Source organism: Tetrao urogallus, assembly GCF_951394365.1.
Source record: "Tetrao urogallus genome assembly, chromosome: 11".
Taxonomy (NCBI): domain Eukaryota; kingdom Metazoa; phylum Chordata; class Aves; order Galliformes; family Phasianidae; genus Tetrao; species Tetrao urogallus.
Genome location: NC_136824.1, coordinates 3,811,490 through 3,831,438, shown reverse-complemented (window position 1 = coordinate 3,831,438; position 19,949 = coordinate 3,811,490).

Sequence of the window (19,949 nt, the reverse complement as noted above, 5' to 3'; positions counted from 1 at the left end):
TTTGATGGTTAATTGATTTCAGAATAAGAAAGCTCTTGCTGCCTTGATGTTGCACATGTTCGAAGTCACATCTGTGAACAGCTCTATGTTTATTGGTGATAAGAGGCTTGTGGATGTCCTTGAAAAATGTCATTGTTTCAACCCAGATTAAGAGTGCTGTACCTATATATATCAGAACTTCTTCCTGTAGTGTTGGTGAAGATGCACATGCTACGTATAATTGTAAAATCTGTTTCTTCATAATCTGCTTTTATTATATAACAAGAGTGCCTGAATAAAGAATACTGCTTCAAAGCAGCAAAAGGCTGCCTAAGAGCAAAAGAAGATAGCAGTAGCAAAGGGAATAGGTACCTTCTTTAGAATGTTACACAAGCTGGCAGCTCTTTCCTTTTTTCTGCAGATATGCAAAGTCCTTGTAATCTTTGGGAAGGTTTTCAATGTCCAAGTCCTAAACTGTGCTGTTAGATATTCAGACAGGAGGGGCATATATGTTTCTAGAAAGAAGTAACCAGGAAAGCCATGACCTTCCCCCGATGAAATCTTTGACCTGTTCTGTACCAGTAATCACTAAAGCTCTCTTTTGTGTTACATACACATATTTTTTCTAACTTAATCTTCTAAAACTTTACAAGGATTAATGCTTGTTCCTCCCTGTACACCTCATCCCAACAGCTGGATCTCCAGTGGAAATTTCTCCAGTTTATCATAGTGATGCTGTACATGAGAATATGGGTTTTGGCCATGAAATTTGCTCCTACTTCCTTCCTTCTATGAGCTAAGTCCATTAGAGCTGCACAGTAGAATTAGGGGTAATTTCATACATTTTACATGAGATTTCAGTAGAAGCCTTTATCTTGGTCCTCCTGCAGAATTGCTTGTCAGAAAGACAATAAAGACACATGGAAGCTCACATTGATGGCAACTTTTAGGATAGGATACTGCAAGCTCTGCACCAGTTCTCCTTGTCTACCCCATTAAAACATGTAAACAATATGATCCTGCCTGCACACTACTCCCCTTTATGAATTCCCTAACATAGTTCAGCATTATTTCCAGATAGCACTGAAATCTTCAAATTTGTTATCTTGTTTCAATTACCTTTTACTAACAATCAGAATTTTAAAATATTGCTTGAAATAACAGTACCAAAAAGTTGGCTAGAACAGTGGGAAAAAAAATTCCTATCTGAAACCAAAACGCTTCATCCTGAAATCCCTTCAGCAGCCCCACTCACACTAAGAGAGAAAAAGATGCTATCATCTATTTCAGAAATATATTTTTTTTCTTAAAAAATGCTTGTTTACAAGGGGAAAAATCCCAAAATGCACAAACACACACAAAAAAAAAAAAAAAAAAGAAAAAGAAAAAGAAGGGGAAGAGAATAAAAGGACATAAATATGTAAAGGATACAAGACCTTCCTACCTCATCCCCAGAACTTTCCAGAGCAAGACTAATAATATGATTTTAATGATACCGTTGTAGAAATCAGTTTTCCTACATGGAGTTTCTTGCCTGACAAAGTGATCAAGGCCTCAGACTCTGGTAACTCACAGAGAAATAATATGTGAGGAAAATATAATTTTAATGTCTTCTACCAAAAATAATGCCCAGCTGTGCCCTTTATACCAGCATTTATTAGTTCATTACTAGATAATGGGGAAGTAGCTTTGCTGTGTGGTCGAAAGTGAAGTAGACTGGAGTAGCGAGTTCAAAAGTGACAGAAAAAAAGAATTCCAATAACTCAACTGAGAAGCTTACTGGAAAAGTGGGACTGAAGATCTAAATGCAGGAGGTGGATGTTTCAGTAATGAATGGAAGGCTCATTTTGACAGCTTGGGCTGCCATCCAAGCTAATTTGTTTCCAGGCCTTCAGTTTGCCAACTGAAATGGTTGAGAAATAATAGGCCCCCAAAAATATTTCTAAGGGAACACAATGCCCATTATCACTGAAGGAGAAAGAATCTGCACAATTCAAAGAGGAAAAAGAAATTTGAGATCTGCCAACTTTGGCCAGTTCCAAATGACACAGGAAGGAGCAGTTACAATGTAGTGAAAGGAAAAACGTACACTATTGTTAAATAAATTCAAAGTAAAAGTCATCATAAAAAAAGAGACACAATAAATAGAAGGATGTTTCTTTCACAGAGAGGTGATTTTATAGCTAAGCCCATGCGAGCAGCCTACGATAAAGAAAAGAATTTGGGGTATAGGAAAAAATGAATAAGAAATTGGTAAAGAGAAATAGATCATAACAAAATGAGAAATAATGAGACAACCTCTTTATATTTGACTTGGTCATCAAAGAAAACTTTTTATATAAAACTGCCTGGATAATTTATAAACATTAGAGATTTAATTATCTCCTCCACGCAAAGACGGTGTGGTTCCCACTCAAGTTGACAGCAGCACGAAATGTTTTCTGATTATCACAGAGGTTAAGCCTGGGCTTAATTTTCCTTCCAGTCAATCACACTAAAGACACATCTACACAGGGCACAATTTAGAAATCCTCAACTTACCAGCAAGATCACATGGCGTAGCACCGAGTTTAACAGCGCAGGACAAGAAATGCAACAGCCGCATTCTGCCGACAGGTCAGGCCAGACAGATGCAAACAGTCCTGATGAATGGGAGCTGTGTGTCCATAGCCACACTGGAAACACCTCCACGGCCACTCTGTGTTTTCATACCCTCCCAGATTTATTAAGATGACAGCTTATCTAGAAGAGAGAAAAAATACGCAAGATTTGATGAACATTTTCAAAAAGCAGAACAAGAAATTTTGAAGTACTGAGAAAACATTTGCTGTCAATAATAAATACTTATGAATGCTCTTTTTCACCACGTTTTTAAGAGAAGTCTGGACATGGGTAGCCTAAACATTATTAAAATATTTTAAAAATTGTTATGAGAACACATTAAAAATAGTCATTGTTTGTAAAAATATTTCCTTATTATAATGCTTTTTCTATCTAAGAGCACAAAATTGCAGATTTTTTGAACAGTGGTAACACATCTGCTTCAAGATATGCTCAGGAAAACACTGAATTACCTGCTAGCCTTCACCTTAGGTTTACCCGACTTTTAGCAACTGGAAAACTTGCCCTTCTCTCTTGATACACACTTGTTGCTACAAATACCCTCCTTTTTTGCCATCACAAAAGCAAACTAACATTTTGCTAAGATACTTGTCAGCCTTTTGGATGATGCCCTCTCAGTGAAGGGAATCACAGAATTACAGAATGGCCCAGGGAGGGCCCTGGAAGGGACCTCAAGGATCATGAATCTCCAGCCCCCCCACCCGCCACAGGAGGGCCACAATCTATCACTGAAGGTTATTTTTTCTACTACTACAATTGTACTACCAGGCTACTTAATTAAATGGGCATTCAAAGCTAACGTGTCCCCTTAGGGTATAGCTAAATTGCAATGGGAAGGTATGACTGCAACATATTCAGGCATACCCTGCAGAGTTTTCATCTCATGAGAATCAGTAGCAACAATGCTACAACTGAGCTGACTTCAGTGCAGGCTGTTCCACTGCTCACATACTCACACAACTGTTTCACTTCTTTATTTTTATAATAACAACCAGATTAAAATTAGCTACCTTAGAATCAAGGCCAGCACTGAACTCGTCAAATGTTTGAGAAGATAAGGAGTCCCTTCCCTTCCCAATTACCCAGTGATCTTTTACCTAACTTAATTTCAGTCTTTATAACTGCCCTGCTGCTTGCCCCTAAAGCCAATAGTGTTTCCATGTGCTCATTTGCAGCAAAGGTGCACTATTAATTCACTGTCATACCTTGCGGTGCTTTCATGTCAGTTGGTTTCATGGGTGGTCACCTCTCCAAGGCAGAGCCCAAGGGTTTATTCAATACCTTGCAAATTGATTCTTCCTCATGAGAGGATACTGGCGGGATGCCACTGCAACAGAAATAACCATGTTTCCGGAGGTGAGATTGTTTTCCTTTACTCAATAAGCTGCCTCTTTACAATACTCTGCTATTGGAAAAAGTATTTAATGAAATTAACATTTCAACAGAATTCTGACAAGGCAGAATGTTTTGCTGATAGATGAACAGTATCCTGACACACTTAAAAAGATTAATATTTGTGAATTTTGACATAACTACTGATTTCCTCAACAGATTTAAAGTCGAAGTTTATCTTCATGTTAATCCAATTTCATGCCTAGAACAGAGCAAGCATAACAGAATGTCTTTAGTAACCTTCTGATATCATTAATTATTGCTACATTGGGAGTTACAGCATGGAACAAACAGGTTTTTAAAAGGAAATCATTTGTCTCTCAGCAGGGAGACTCAACAGTTTTATTTCCTCCAACACCAAGCTGCATTCAAGTAATCTTGTTTCATGGTGATCTTCCCTGGACAACCTCTAAGTCAATGGTGAAATCCCATCTATTTTGTCCCTGGATTGGTCAAATGTGCTGCCCGTAAGGGGAGGTGTCTATTTCCTCTCCTAATTATGTAGGAAGGGTTTTCTATATGTTAAGGCCATGCTTTCCCCAAGCTGTGGGCATTTGGTCAGGTTTCCTGGTGATTTTCCACAAAAGGAAATCCCCTAACTCATTAAAAAAAAAAAATAGATTAATTGACCGGTTCAGTAACAAGCTGCCCCAGGACCCAATAAACTTTACAAAGGGTACATTCCAATTACGACTGGGCTCAGCATGAACCTGATAAGTAAGCCAGCATAATCTTTCTTCAGCATAAAGGATTTTCTTTTTCCTATTTTTTTCCTCCTCCCTCCCCCCCAGTTTAACTCCTTCTCAGCACTTGTGGACTGAGTAACTTCATACTTCTCCTTTTCTTGTCAGTGTGAATCCTACCGAATAATTCCCAGCAATGTGATCTATTAAGTTCAGTAAAAACAACCAACAGTCTACAGTCACTTTCTTTGCACTGCTGCAGCCTTGAAAGGAACAGCTACAGCCTTCTTCCACACTTTGCCTGGTGTCATTAAGTGAATCCAGATCTCAGACCAGGAGTGAGAAGAAGGAAAGTGATCTCACAGTATACACATCTGGTGGAGCAATTGGAGCTGCTTGCTTGCAAAGTACAGCTGTAAGCCTGCTTTCACTATGTCAGAGGGTCGGGAAGGATGCAGGGTTTTTCAGTAACAAGCATGATTTTAACAGCAGGAGAAGGAAATATGAGGCAGACGTCAAGCTAGAGAGACAAAAACAAAAGGTATTGGCTATAAAACATTTGTTTTATATTCTCGCATGTTAGACTTCCACAGCAGTAGAAAATCCAGACACTTTAGAATGAGAACCAGAGGCTGAGGTACTCCTGAACCTTTTGTATCCAACTTGTACTATGGCACAGACTACAGAAGAGACTAGTATTTAGTAATATGTAAATATCATGTGTGAGGGGGCTGGTTAGCCACAAAGAAGAGTTTCCAGCTATGGTCTTTGCAGTAGTTCCCCACCTGAGGCTAAAAGCTGCTTGTGGATACATAAGACAGTGTTCTTCAGCTCTATCCCCTCTGCCTAAAAGGAATACTGCAGAAGTTCAGGCTCCAAACATAGGGTTATCCTCAGATAGAGACCATGTGAGCATACTGGAAGTGCCTGAAGGTGGCTCAAGCATTCATTAGGCATCTCCTCCAGAGACAGAAGCAGAGGTCCCATGAACTGCAACTGCTCTGCAGAACCCCCAGGCTGAGCTTCTGCTACACAGCCTGGCTTGGGTGCTGAACCCCAGCTCTTTCACTGAATTGAACACTGCCGATTCAAGTCTGTATTCAAAGAGGCTTATTTAGAAAACAATCACTGGTTAGCTGGCTAATCTCTGTAGAGCACATTTACACACCTGCCTGCAAGTTACTGCTACTTTTAAGACACAAGAATGCACAGACATTTGTACAGGAGACACAAACTGTTTGGATTTATATCTGCTTCTGCTCAGATTTAGAATATCATTTTCATACATTTATTACGCCTAGCCTGTGCTGTATTGCTTACAGGAACAAGAATAGCTATAATTATTGTTGTCAATCAAAGTTTCTCTGAAGTCCTCAGCTTTAGTGTTTCAATAACTCATTTTTACCGGTGGCAAATGTCTTCAACAAACACTAGAGCCTAATTTGCAGTTTGGTTCCCTTGTCACTTTCTGAGTCATCTTGGTGGAATGCTGTGAGGCAAGAGATTCATTTTAGGACTTTTTTCATCTTCACTTTCCTTACATCTGAGAGCTGTTAAGAAGTTTGTTTTCAATAGCTCAGACATATCCACGGTGTACCACAGGTACCGAAGGTGCAATGAAATACAAAGTTTATTCTACTTCAGTACAAGAATACCTGATATACTGTTCCAAAGTCAGCCCTAGCACCTGCAGGTGCAGTTGTCATTGGTTTCACTGGAATTACAGTTGCTTAGTACTGGTGCTGGATTTAGCTGCTTAGAAGCAAACTCCTCCATATTACATGGGGCTCAATAGTGACTGCATACCCTGTGGTGTAAATCAGAAGTAATTCCTCCAATGATGTGCAAACCTCAAGGTAAACATCACCCTCCCAAAATAGCTGAACTGCAAAAAATAAATGTGATACAATGCTGATGGATTTATGTGTAACTGACAGTTTCCTCCTCAGATTCTTAATCAGGTGTCATTGAGAGGCGCTAATATAATTAGAGATGAGATATGGATTAATAGGAAGAAAATATCATAACCTCACTCTCATAATAGAGCAGTCCATACACTGCACTTACCTGCAAACTGCACCATTCTTCTGGTAGCATGACATTTGCTAAAGAAAAAGCCTGTTGATAATTCTCTATAGTCCTATATAGCACTCTGCCATGGCTGCTCTTCAAAAGGCCATATTTATCCCCTGGGAAATATAGCTGTATTAATATGACATTTTGTCACAAATTAATCTTAAACGGGGTAATATTTTTGACACCGAGTTGAAACTGGAACTAAAAGGCAGTTCAGGTGGTTAAAGTGGCAATATGCTGTAGCAGACTTATGTTCCCTGAGATAATACTGTTATGGTGTAAGTACCATTGCGCTGGGATGTACCAATACGGACAACTGTGCAAGTCTTTCTTCATTTTAACAATAGACATACAGGATCACTGGCCTTCTACTCTTTATTACAGTTGGTAGTACAGCATTGCCCATGATCCCAAGTATCAGAGCCTATGATGACAGGTGCAGTACAGAATAACAAACCTTGTGTTCAGAAAAGCAGCCAAGACAAGTAATTAGCACCTCATCTACCTTTATGATGAGATGTACTGTAGAAAAGTAGACAGACGGTTCAACAAAGATTTAAAAAAAAAAAAAACAAAAAAAAAAACCTAATTTCTCATTAAAGCGATTAAAAGTGGCCTGGTCTGGTTTTTTAATTGATGTCCCATGGCACAAGTCAGACATGACGAAAGGGATTCTCTGTGATGTACTCTCTTTCCTGCTGTGGAAGTTCCCAGGCTTCGTAGAGTTCATCAATGCCAGGCTAATTAACACAATGTAATAGTGCCACTTACACCCATTTCCCAATTCATTTGCACATAGCTTCCACTTCTACAGAAATCAGGGTAAATTCATCGTACAGATTTCCACAGGAGTTGACCCCATTATACAAAGGAATGCTGTTAACCTTTTCTATTCCTTTCCTCCAAACAATGTGATGCTGATGGTCACCAAACATGACTGGTGATTTAGTGTACCGAAATATCACCTTACGGGTCCTTCAATGTACATCTCATCTGTTATTCACCCATTGCATGTCAGCTGGTTTTAATGGCATCATTTTTATTAAGATTAATATCTCCTCCAGAGCTGTTTAATTCCTTCCAGAACCTGAATGCTGCAGCTAGCGCCATCCAAATATATTTGTGCTATGAAACAATTAAATATCTACATTTCTGATTAATAACTATCTCTGATATGTGATGTGAAGCCCACTGACCACTAGTGATCCTTAAAGATCTATGGCATTTGTCTGCAAGAGCAGAGGGTATTATAAACTCCTGGATCTTGGCCTTATTCCAGTTGGGATAATTAAATTTTACCGCACTAAAATTCCCCCTGCAGTTTCAGTTGGAGAACTCCTGTTCTTCACTTCCTGTTTTAACAGCCAGACTGAAGTGTTGCTTGAGCTGAATTGCCAACACGTTCCATCCCTGAGCTGGGGAAGGGGACTCAGCCCATGGGTACGCATTCTGCCAAATGCTTTGGGACTCATTAGGAAGGAGGTGTAGAACATGTGACCTCGAAAACCATAAAAACATAGCTCCAACCTCAGTGTTACTGCAGATTGATCGCTATGCTCGTGTGCCGCTGGATTTTTATTCTGGCAGAGGCAATCAACATGAAATGTCTGAGTATCTATCAGTGCTGCCCTGAAACTCCCCAGGATGGACGAAGCGGTTTTGCTGGTGAGCATTTTATCAACTGCTCAAGCAAGTGTAAGAATCAATCCAGCTGAGATTTAAACTTCAGGACTTTCTATGCCTGAGTAATCACCTAGTTACACCGAGCTTTCGCAAGTTTTAGATAACAAATTGATTTTCTAGGAATACGCAGTAAATATAAGTACTCCTAATTTCTTTATTGGGGAACACCAGAAAATATTGATCTGAGCAGTGTTTCTTACTTAAACAGGGAATTCTGTTTATTGGTTCTGCTGAGCTGCTTCCTCTTTCTATATGCTAAGAATATAATCTGTCTGTAGGGAGGCAGTGAGGGGTTGCAGGGCACCACTTTCATGTCCTAGGAAGCAAGTCTGTAACTTTGTCAAGGGGGGAAATCCATGCATTTAAAGGTTGATTTGACTAATTTTCTTATGAAAGGCATTTCTGGGCAATCTAAGTCTGGAACTCAGAAACTGCAGGGACTAAACAGACCAATCCACTGAACTACTAAAGAAGCCTTGAAAGTACTATTTCTGTATTCATTTGAGAGCAAACAGACAAAATTCTTTCCTCTGAATTCCTCCAGCTTAGCGTAAGTAAGAAAGATGATACACTGTAGATTCTGTTGCTCCAGGCAACTGATGAGGAACATCTTTGATGTGCTTTGATTAATGCAGACTTCTTTGATTCAGTGATATTTGGTTCCAGTTCTACTTAAAAAATAAAAAATCCTTACTACCACAGGGAAAAATGTTAAGGATGCTTGCTTGGAAAACACTTGGGCTTATGTTAAGAGTTCTAATTCAAGATTGGAAAGTTTTGTCACCTCTACTGTTCTCTCTCCTTTTAACTGGTCTCCTTAGCTGCAAACATAACATGAGGTATATTATCACCACGTAGCACTTTACATCTTTTAGAATAATAGAAAAACAGGAATGAAAGGGACTTGTAGAGATATCTATTCTCTCCCAAACCACCTGAACTGTTTCTATCAAACATCTCCCTGCCAGATCTCATACTGCCCTGGAATGATCTGGGTATTTGGGGATTTGACCATTTCACCCACCTGCAGCTTCAGACAGAAAGATGTTGTCAGGAAACATAAGGCCTCCCGAGAAACGTAAATTCCATAGTTTACTACAGAAGTGTCTGTATAAAAATGAGTACAAACCACTTCCTTAGCGTTTGCTTAAAAATGGGAATGGATGTTTTATCCAGATAACATGGAAGGGATTTGGTGGAAGTCAGAACAGTCGGAAACTAGCAGGATGCCCTGGCTATTTCACAACTTTGGGAATTTATCATTAATTTCAAGTCTGGCAGTTTTTGATTAATCAGGCCTGGTCATAATACCAAGCTGCTTTAATCTGATGTCCAGCTAACAGAAAAAGCCAGAAACAGTAGCACAGAAAGGACCATCCATCATGTTTCATCAACAGGGCAGGCATCCTCAGACTCAGTCCAAGAGAACTCCCACTTGTTTCTAAGCAAACTATTCAAAGACTGCATTTATTCCTGAATGGATCAGTACAGCTCATAGGCTTAGGGATATTCTGGAATGAGTCAATGGCATTTTTAAACCACTCTGAGTTAATATCAGTCTACACTGCAATATGTATCTCGATAGTTGTTTAAGTGATTTTTTTTATTATTATTATTTTTTAAGAAATGTGAATTCCCCAACGCCCCACTTTGGTAGCTTAAAGATTGTAGGAGGTCAAAAAAAATAGGTCATTGAAAATAACATTGCAACAAGAAATTAATTGCAAAGAACGTTTAATATGACAGGGGACTACATAAAATCCTATTATATTTCTCCACTATCCTACTCAGTAGTCTGTACTACTGCTATACTCAAAGGCCAGGGCAGTCTCCCAGGGTAAATTGCTACATTAGTTTGACATTTCTGGCTCCAATTAACCTTATATTTGAGCTATTTTCTGAGGGTTTTTTTTTTTTTTAAATCCGTGATAAGGTTATGTTTTTCTATTAGAGTTTCAATTGCTTAATGGCCTGTTCCTGATGCCAATCCCTCTTTATACACACCCTAGGTAAAAAAAATAGGCCGTACTTTGACAATACATTACCTGCAGCAGCAGGACCAGCTTAGGGTATTCCAAACTCTTCCTGCTTGTCCCTGAGCTCACAAGGCAACGCCGTCCCCCACTTTGCACCCACTGGGCTAAGTGCTGCACTGCATTACAGGAACTAATGAGGCTTCAGAAGCTTGCCAAAACCCCAATCTTACTAAGTTTGTGAAGGAACAAAAAGAACAGGGAAGGAAAACAAAACAGTATCCTGTTATTGACATTAAGGGCATTGCATCAAATCACACGTTGCATTCTGCAGTTAGCCCAGCTGTAAATGCTAAGGAGATCACGATGGCAAGTACTGAGAGGGTGCTTAACCAGACAAAAGTCAGTGAAGATATCAAAGCTAAATCACAGCTGTTGTGGATCTGGACTGATTACATTTCATGTATAGCAGTACAGAGATTTGGAAACAAAACACAGCACAAACCCACTACTGTGGGTTGTGTGGTGCCAAGTCCTGCTCTCTTTTCTCAGGCTCTAAGGTGCAATTGCACTACACTCCTGATACAGTGCCATGCTACTATAAGGGAGGGAGACTGTCCCATTCAATCTATTCCTAGGTATGCCTTTCATTTGCATGCTTAGAGATCATGCAAGAACAGCACAAGCTGGATCACATAGGGCTTCCATGTGCAAATTAACCTTGATTAAGAAATAAACAAGATTTATATCCTTCTGATTTCTATATTAGATAAAAATAACATGGAAATGAGCAATGCAAATGATTTTCCACACAAGAAAAGAGCAGTGCTAAGATCTTGCTTATACCTTAAACATGCGGTATAAGTCTTGGTTTGCAACTAGCTGGCAAACAGTTTGCTCCCAGTATGAAATATTCAAAACACCAAATTCAAGCTACATGACCTATTCTTTAGCAGAACAGTCAGTTCTAATGCTTTAATTGCAATTCAGACAAAACATTCTTATGTTTATGAATGCAAATTCATTAGCCACAAACAATTGTGAAAAATAAAAAAGCCTTTTGAAACTTTCCCAATGTCGTCTGTTTACCAGAAGGATTCCAGAAGAGGATTACTTGGAAAATGCAACATCTTAAATGCTTTTTTTTTTTTCATATTAATATATTTCTATATAATAGCTAGAAAGAATAACAGCTAGATTTTGCAGATCCACTCAGCTCCAGTATTAGGTGAGTGGTATTAATACTGCACAAAGCATCGCAGAGACAACTACAGAAGTGCGAGAGCTGAGATATGGTTGGCAAGGAAACCACAATTTACAATAGCTTGGATTTTCATATGCAGAACCTACCACACTGTAATGTTAATTATGTACAGCAAAGCAACGCTTCGCTTCTGAAGTCAAGTCACTCCACTGACAATCACATGAACCAAACTAAGCAAATATTGTGTACTTCCATCATGATGCAGAATTTATCTGATAGAGCCAATGGAAGTAAATGGCAAAATCTGCTTTTCATTCAGTGGACAAACATCAGCACCTTGGGATTTATTTTACTTATTTTAATCCATTCTTAATACCATTTATGATCCAGAACTAAACGCTATCATGTAATCCGTATTATGTAATGCAGTCCTTTATTAAAAACAAACAATGATCTAATTTTGGAAACACAGTGAGAAAATAATCATGGCTAAGATTTTCAAAGCACTGATATTTTAGTTGGGTAACTTAAAAGGCAGTGGTACAGTCTTTGAAAACATGGGAGCTCTTGAAATCACTTAACAAAAATAAGGACACTTACTCAGGTGCCTAAAGAAAGTTACAGTTAGATGTGAAATTTTAGTATCCATCAAAACATCCGGACACAAAAGTGATACTCCTGAACTACGAAAAACATTCACCTCAAATCTGAGAGCTTGCTCAGGATCTTATTAAAATTAGGCACATGCAGAGATAACGAACTCCAAAAAACCATTACTGAGACCTGACTCACAAGTGTGACCCAGAGCCCAGCAGAGACGTCCAGGCTCAGAGCAGACATGGGGCAAATTTCAGCTCAAGCTGGTGACAGCAATTGGCTGTTGCTCTCTCCCTTCTTCTCAGCACCTCAAAGAACTCAAATCCCCAAATGTGAAAGATCCTATTTGAAGAAACCCTCCCAGAACAGTCCTAATGCATTCTGAACCTAGCAGTGAGATACAGATCCTCATAGTGGACCTAAGGTCAGGGCAGAACCAGCCCTGCACACCAGAGCTGGCCCTTATGCAATCGGCCAATTCTCATTGTAAACATTGGGCGAGCAACACTTCATCCATCTGGAGGTTACCAGCATATCATTTATTTATTGTCTTGTCTAAAAATTACCTTTAGAAATATAAATGCTAATTTCACCATAAAAAAAGATTGCAGAGATTCAGGCTGGGGGATGTTTTCTACATTCATTAATGCAAAATCAACTGTTCTGTTTTTCAGGAGCTAAGGATCAAGGACTGTCTTTTACATAATTAAAACTCTGAAATGTTAATATTATCTTCCCAGCACAAGATTTGGAATTCAGGAAACACCTCTCTGAGTATTAATTGTGCAGAATAATATGGCTGTCCATCTGTATGATCTGTTCATCCTTTGATGTTTAAATTGATCCTAGTATTCTGGAGACAGCTTCTGCAGAACTGATTTCCTTGTCTTTATTTTAGCTAGGTTCATTCAAAGGGCAAAATATCTAAGCATTCAGCTTTTGACCCTACTAGCAAATATTTAATGTATGAATTAAACTGGACAGGGCTTTGCCAGAAGCTCTCTTCATGTTTTATTTCTGAAGCTATTTTTACCAACATTTAATCGCTTAAATGTAAGGAGATAAAGACATCTCTGACAAACCGTGTTTATTGAGCTAAATGCAATCAAGGAAAGCCCTTTTATTTTTTTATAATGGGTTCAGTGCGCTTTGCATCTCTGGCTTTATTCTGAACACAATGTTACAATCCAAGAGGATGATACAGTAGTTAATATTACCACTAAATAAATGCACAAGTGGATGGACACAGAAGGCAAATTGACAAAGAGATGGATAGAAGAACTGAAAACTGCCTTTAATAGGCTCCCATGAAAAAAAACAGTGGTGTACAATGCACAATCTCCAGTTACTCTCTTGCCCTTTCCATGTCTATTTACAAGGGACCGTTCTGTAAAAACCATCAGCAAACAAACAACAGCCAGGCACATGATTAAAGGTCAAGCCAGCACCAACAAAGCACAAATTAAAAGGCAACCCCCAAATTTTCACTCCCTCTCCCCAGCCGTACCAACAAGTAAGCGATAGAGACCGGTAGCCTTAAATATTCTGGATATTAATGGTGATCTTTGAGATGAGTAGCATGAGGAGGAAAGCAGCAAGGAGGAGAAGGTTTTAAGAACAAATAGCCCAAAGTTGGAAAGAGTAGCAGCAGAACGTGAGAATGACAAAATCAGGCCAGTGACAGGTGGAAAGGGCATTAGGAGAGAACATGATCAAGTAATTAGCAGGTGGAAGTGGCAGTTAAGGGTCAAAATCAATCTGTCAAGGGACAGCAGGGAGGGATTACCATTGCAACCAGCTCCTGATTGACCAGTGCAGAAGGAGGTCCACAGACCGCTGGGAAGAAATTGCTGCCAAACATTTGTCCCAGCTCTATTCTAGCTGCAACATCCTTCAGCCCAAAATTGTACTGCATGTTCAAAATTGCTGATTCTGCTGCAATTGCTCCTTTCTGGTGGGAAAAGAGGACTTCCACTTTGTTCCCAGTATGCAAAAGCTGAACATATCCAACAGAGAGACAGGCATTGCCCAAACGAATTCCAGTAAAGAAACTACTTCAATGCAAGTGTTCAAACATAATGGCCTGTTCACATCATTAACGTCTTGGATCCTTAATTTTTTTGTTTGAACTTCTTTTTATGAGCAGTTGTCATAGAATGTGGAACAAGCAACACAATACACAGATCCTTAGACTCGTGGGAGATTTTTCTCCCCAGTGAGATGAGGGGAATTTGTACACTTTTCTGATTTCAACAACACAACTGAGTCTCTGTCCTTCTGAAAAATCCACCCTTTGATGTTCAGTTCCACTCTCAAGTGCTGGAGAAAGCGCTGCAGAACACATTTCTTGCCTTTATTTTAGTGAGGTTCATTCAGAGGTCAAATATCCAAGTATTCAGCTTCTGACCCTAGTTAATCTGACTAGCAGGAAAACTGTCTGTAGTGAAGTGACAGAATGGCAAGTGCAGAGACAAACTTCCCTACCACGTGTCCTACAGGACAGACTGTTGTCAAATTTCCATTTACCATCAGGGAGAGCATAGCTGTAGCAAGTGAAGCCCTCCACCATGGTCCAGTCACCCCTTGCTGCCCCTGCAGAGGTCAATAATAATGGTGATTTTTGTCATGGGATAGTGATCTGTAATTTAAGTGGGGGCATTCATCATTCAGAAGTCACAGTCGAACAAGCTGCTCAGTGATGACCCTAGGGCACTCTCAGTCACAAAACCAGACTCAAATAGTGAGCTGGGGATATAAATGCTCATGTTTAGAGACAAGTGTTTACATTCTCTCTCTCACTACTTCTATTGTTTAATAGATGGGTTGAGACCTCATATGATGCCCTTCAAGAGTCTATAAAAACCTACATGAGCTTCAGCAACCCAAAGTAAAAAAAGGACTCTATTAATTAGTCAACACTGATGATCTGCTCACATTCATCATAAACAGACCAAAAAAAAAAAAGATGCGTCTCAGGCAAGAGTCTTCAAGGAAGCTAGGATTTTTAATGGAGGAGCACTATAAGTCAGTAAGACACTCAGAATATTTCATGGCCAGCGCAGCGTACATAGGACATCTTTTAATAGATCATCAGGCATCTTTATGACTGTCTGGTTACCATGCCCATCTAATTACCTACTGGAAAAATTCTATCCATCATCTACTGTCTACCTCCAGTGCAAACAATATTACTGTCCGCTCCAGTTTCTCAGTCAGAGCAGACTGCCAGGAACAGTAGCAATAATGACATCCCCTTCTGTCCTCACAGGAACTGAACACAGAAATATAGCTGCTGGTATTCTTCTGCATGCTTTTGCCAGGTCCGTTGCCAGGCTCTAGCTGGAAGACAGACTGGAACCAGAGATGGCTTCATAAAGAAAAAGTAAAAAATGGAAAAGACCACAACAACCAGATGTGCCCAATAATCAAGAAAGAAAACCCTTCCTCTCATGTGCTGTAAGAAACTTTCAGCATTTTGTGACAACCAGCTTTAGTAAAAATATATAATTCAGGATTTTGATCCTGCTCTGATTCTTATCCTTTGAGTCATCTATGCTTTGGTATCCATAGCCTAACGACAGATGACATTACTTTCCCATGCCTTGATGGTTTTGTGAGGTTTAACCCTTATTAACATTTGCAAAGGAGATTGGGACCATTGAATGTTAGGCTGAAGAGAATTTTCAAAGCTTTCTTACTTGAGAAAAAAAATGGGAAAAAAATATCCCAGCTACGGGTAGAAGATTCTGTTTCCCATCTTGATGTGGCAGCATTCAGATGTTTGCAACCAGTTTAACCCTGCTATGTAAGGCCGTTCTCTGGCTCAGCTGGCTCTGAACAATCATGCTCTGCAATCACCTCTTTTCATACCCTTTACAAAAGGTGAGCAATACTTACTGGTTCAAGCAGGGCCAAGGGCTGACATTAAGCAAATTTCAAGGGTTATTTGAAGTTAATTGAGTTTAATCATGTAATGATTTTATAATTAGTCATAGTTCCCACTCTAGCACTGAAAAAGTCACACTTAAGAATTATTTAAAAGAAAATTAAAACCAATTTAGAACAAGCGAAAGGAAGCCACATCCATGATTGGTGGGACTGGGTGAGGTGATCACAAGGTGCTGGCTAAATGCACTAACTGCTTCAGTGCGCTCAACCTCTGCCTTTAAGTGCAGTGAGCTGAAGTCCCAGCTGGGGATTTGCACTAAAGCTAAGGACAGCAGTAAGTTTCCAAATGTTAGTTACGCTGACTTCGTGGTATTTCTCACTAGCAATGAGTTGGGTGGATCCTGCCCCAAGGGGAAAGAAACTTCAGGGTTTTTCCACCTCACTGGAGCCAGGTCCACCTAGCTGGTTCAAAGGCAGGCAAAGGCCAGGAGATCCGAACTTGTCAGTGGAAAATTATAACCCTCAGTTATATATGGGAAGGTAAATCCTGCAAAGATAGTTATTCTCAAAATTCAAGCTGGTGAATTTGAAATGTTATTTAAAAAAAAAATAAAATCATGTGAAATTGGCATGTACAACAATAAATGAGTTGTAAACAATATTAACATCAATGAGTTCAGTGAAGTGCTGACAACAAAGCACCACCTATTATATCCTCAGCTCTGCAATGCATTCAGGACAAGTAGAACACAACACCTCAAAAAGGAATGCTGGATATGTGCTTAGGGATAAGGGGCTTACAGAACATACAACCATCTACCTGCTTGGTAATTAGAACCTGTGCTCCTCACTTTCTCTTAATCTCAAGGAGCCACATGACATTAAAATACAGCATATAAATCATGTGGATCTGCTGTGGGTTAAAGCATGTGCAAGTTTCTCTTGAGAGTGAAGGCAACATGCAAACCAGCTCTGAATCTATATATATCATGCAAATCCAGCCTCTGACACAAAGCCATTATACTCCTAGGAAGAGAAAACAAGATGCTTCCAGAGAATAATATCCTTGGGTATGGCTCCCACCAAAGCTGTTCCAAGGTGCTGAGATAAATGGCAGTACTGGACCCACCTACAGCTGAGATTTTGGGGGTTAAGGAATGTGTGGGCCCATGTCTCCCCTCCAGCCTGGCTCTTTCCGCTGGTACCATTTTCCACCAACCAAAAAGAGACTCAGACTCAATTTATCTGTGCAAATGAACAGCCCCACGAGGATGCTGATTGGATCAGAGTCTGTTCGATGGCACAGGAAGCAATGTAAGGTTTCACACAGGTTCACACTCTTTGATGCAGCATGAAGACATGCACCACGTGTCACAAGCATGGCAGCACTGCCATGTTCAGGGCAGGCCCCACGGTGTAGATGATTCATCCGGATTTAAGAAGCATTTATAAGCACTTCAGTAAAGACACTTATCAGCCTGCATAGAGACATAATTATTGATAAAGTCATACTTCTTCTCATCACCCACTGACAATTCTTCTATAATTGTCTTACTTATTTTCAACAAATTATAGAACTGATCTGTTCCCAGCTACTTGGTGATAATGAACCACAGGAAGCAGGACTAGCTGGGACAATTTTTTTCTTTTGAATACTTAAATTGTGTGGAAAATTCAGCCAAGGAAAAATAATGAGACAAACAAAAATTCAGAGCAGAAGTAAAAGTGGAGTACAGTATTCTCCAACTCCAATATCTTCATAAGTTGAGTTTTCATTAAAAAAAAAAAAGAAGAAAAAAAAGATTTTAAAGTGTTATCATCCTATCTTTAATTGCAAATACACATTGCAAGTACACGTATTCCGACTTGAAATGACTGGTTCTGCTTTTACCGAGCAAGAAATTATTTTAGTGACAACACTAGGACACGAGGTATTCAGAGCAGCCCAGTAAATATTAGGCCTTCATCCTTTTCCACAAAGGAATGCCTTGGAGGCAATGCTCTGCAGGACTTAAGCAGTTACAAAGCCTGACAATGCTAGTGCCTGCCCAGTACAGCACGACACATCACACTGCTGAGTGCTGCCTGATGCAAAACCTTTGGTCCTTTCTGAGAGCAAATCAAGAATGAGAGGAACAAGAGGTCTGTGAGTTAGACCTGTATTCAGCAGGGGCCATGACAGGACACACAGTGTGCCCCATGGATAACCATATCAGAGGCTCTCAGCTGGTGGCTAATTCTTTCAGAGGATGTCCACCTCCCAGGACAGTTCACCAGCTAATGCTTTAACTCCAAAAGGAGAGGTTTAAAATGATGAGCCTAACAAAGGCTTCCTTCCATTTGAAACACAATCATATCCACAGCATTCCTACCTTCTCCCTACAGCCATAAATAATATCAGTGTATTACTTAATGATATGACTTATTTATTATTTATTTAAATGATTTATGTAGAGCCTATAGCCTTAACAACTACAATGATAACGATTCAAAACCCAGAAGCAACATGAAAAGGAGATGCTTAAATAATTAAATGCCTCCCGCCTTTCCCGAAAGAGAGCTGAGGAGCAGTGTGTTTTTCTTTCTTTAGGTTTTCAGTTCTCCTACAAGTGAAAGGGCAGAGTGCCATTGGCTAAATGCTGGCTTAGCAAAGGAAAAACAATAAATCAGAATAACCAGTGTTACAGAAGCTCTTGTCTAGCATTTCCCATTCACGCATCTCAGAGGAGGGTAAGTACCACAGGACCTATTTTACAGAAGGTGAAACTGAGGACATGGAGGTGATACAAACAATCCACAGTCACACAGAAGTTCGCTTGCAAAGTTGGGCATAAATCTCCTTCTCCTCCATCTGTTAGACCAGACCTCATCCGCTAAGCCATACTACTTTCCCTTTTCCTCTTCTTGAGCTTTTTCTTTCAAGTCTTTTCTGAATCTACCACATTTCTCCTTTATATCCATCTTTTTTCCAACCCCTACCTTTAAGCATTCCTCCTTCCCAGCAGTCTTTTCCTCCAACCTCACCTCTCCTGATATTCACTTTTTACCCAATTTTTCCAAATAGGTTTTATTCTCTGCAACTAGATAAATACTTGGCAACTCACAGTGCAAGTGGATAATTGAGCACAGTTGTAAGTGGATTATCACTGAAATGACTGATTTTACACAGAGCAAAAAGCTCAAGGCAGCAACAGGGTGCTTTGCAATTTAAACACTGTAAAGAGAGTGAAAATATTTTCAGGTTTCATTTTAAAATTTTCTAAATGCACAGTGGAAACCAATTTCCAAAAGGCAAGGCATAAATACACACAGCAAACTCAAATCACCAAATGTTTGCCTACTTGTATTAAGGGGAACAGATGAATTATTACAATCAGATTTTACACAATACAGCTGGAGTACTACAAGTAACCTGAAATTTTTAAAGATGTTCCAGACTGTTCTTCAAACCAACAAAAAGACAGAAGTGCCTTGACATCAGCATTGACATGTAATGGAAAAAATACTGAACCAGACTGACAAGTTAAAAGTTAAAGTTAAAACCCTAAATACTTAAACTCAGGGATCTCAAAGTTTACACCTACATTGTGGAATATTCATTGGAATGGCTTTGAGAATTCATTCATGGTTTGGATTGGTAACTTGCAAACCCAACAGCTCTTTAATCTAGAGATCCTCTCTATTAGTTTAGTACAGAACTGGCTCATTAGCTAAAGAATGTTGAGTTCTTCATTGATTTAACTGAAAGTACAGATAGCCTACAGGTGTTGGAAAGATTTTGTTGGTTTTAACATACTCAAGACACTGGAGTCATTCAATAAAGCAGTTCAATATCCAACCCTACCAAAAACT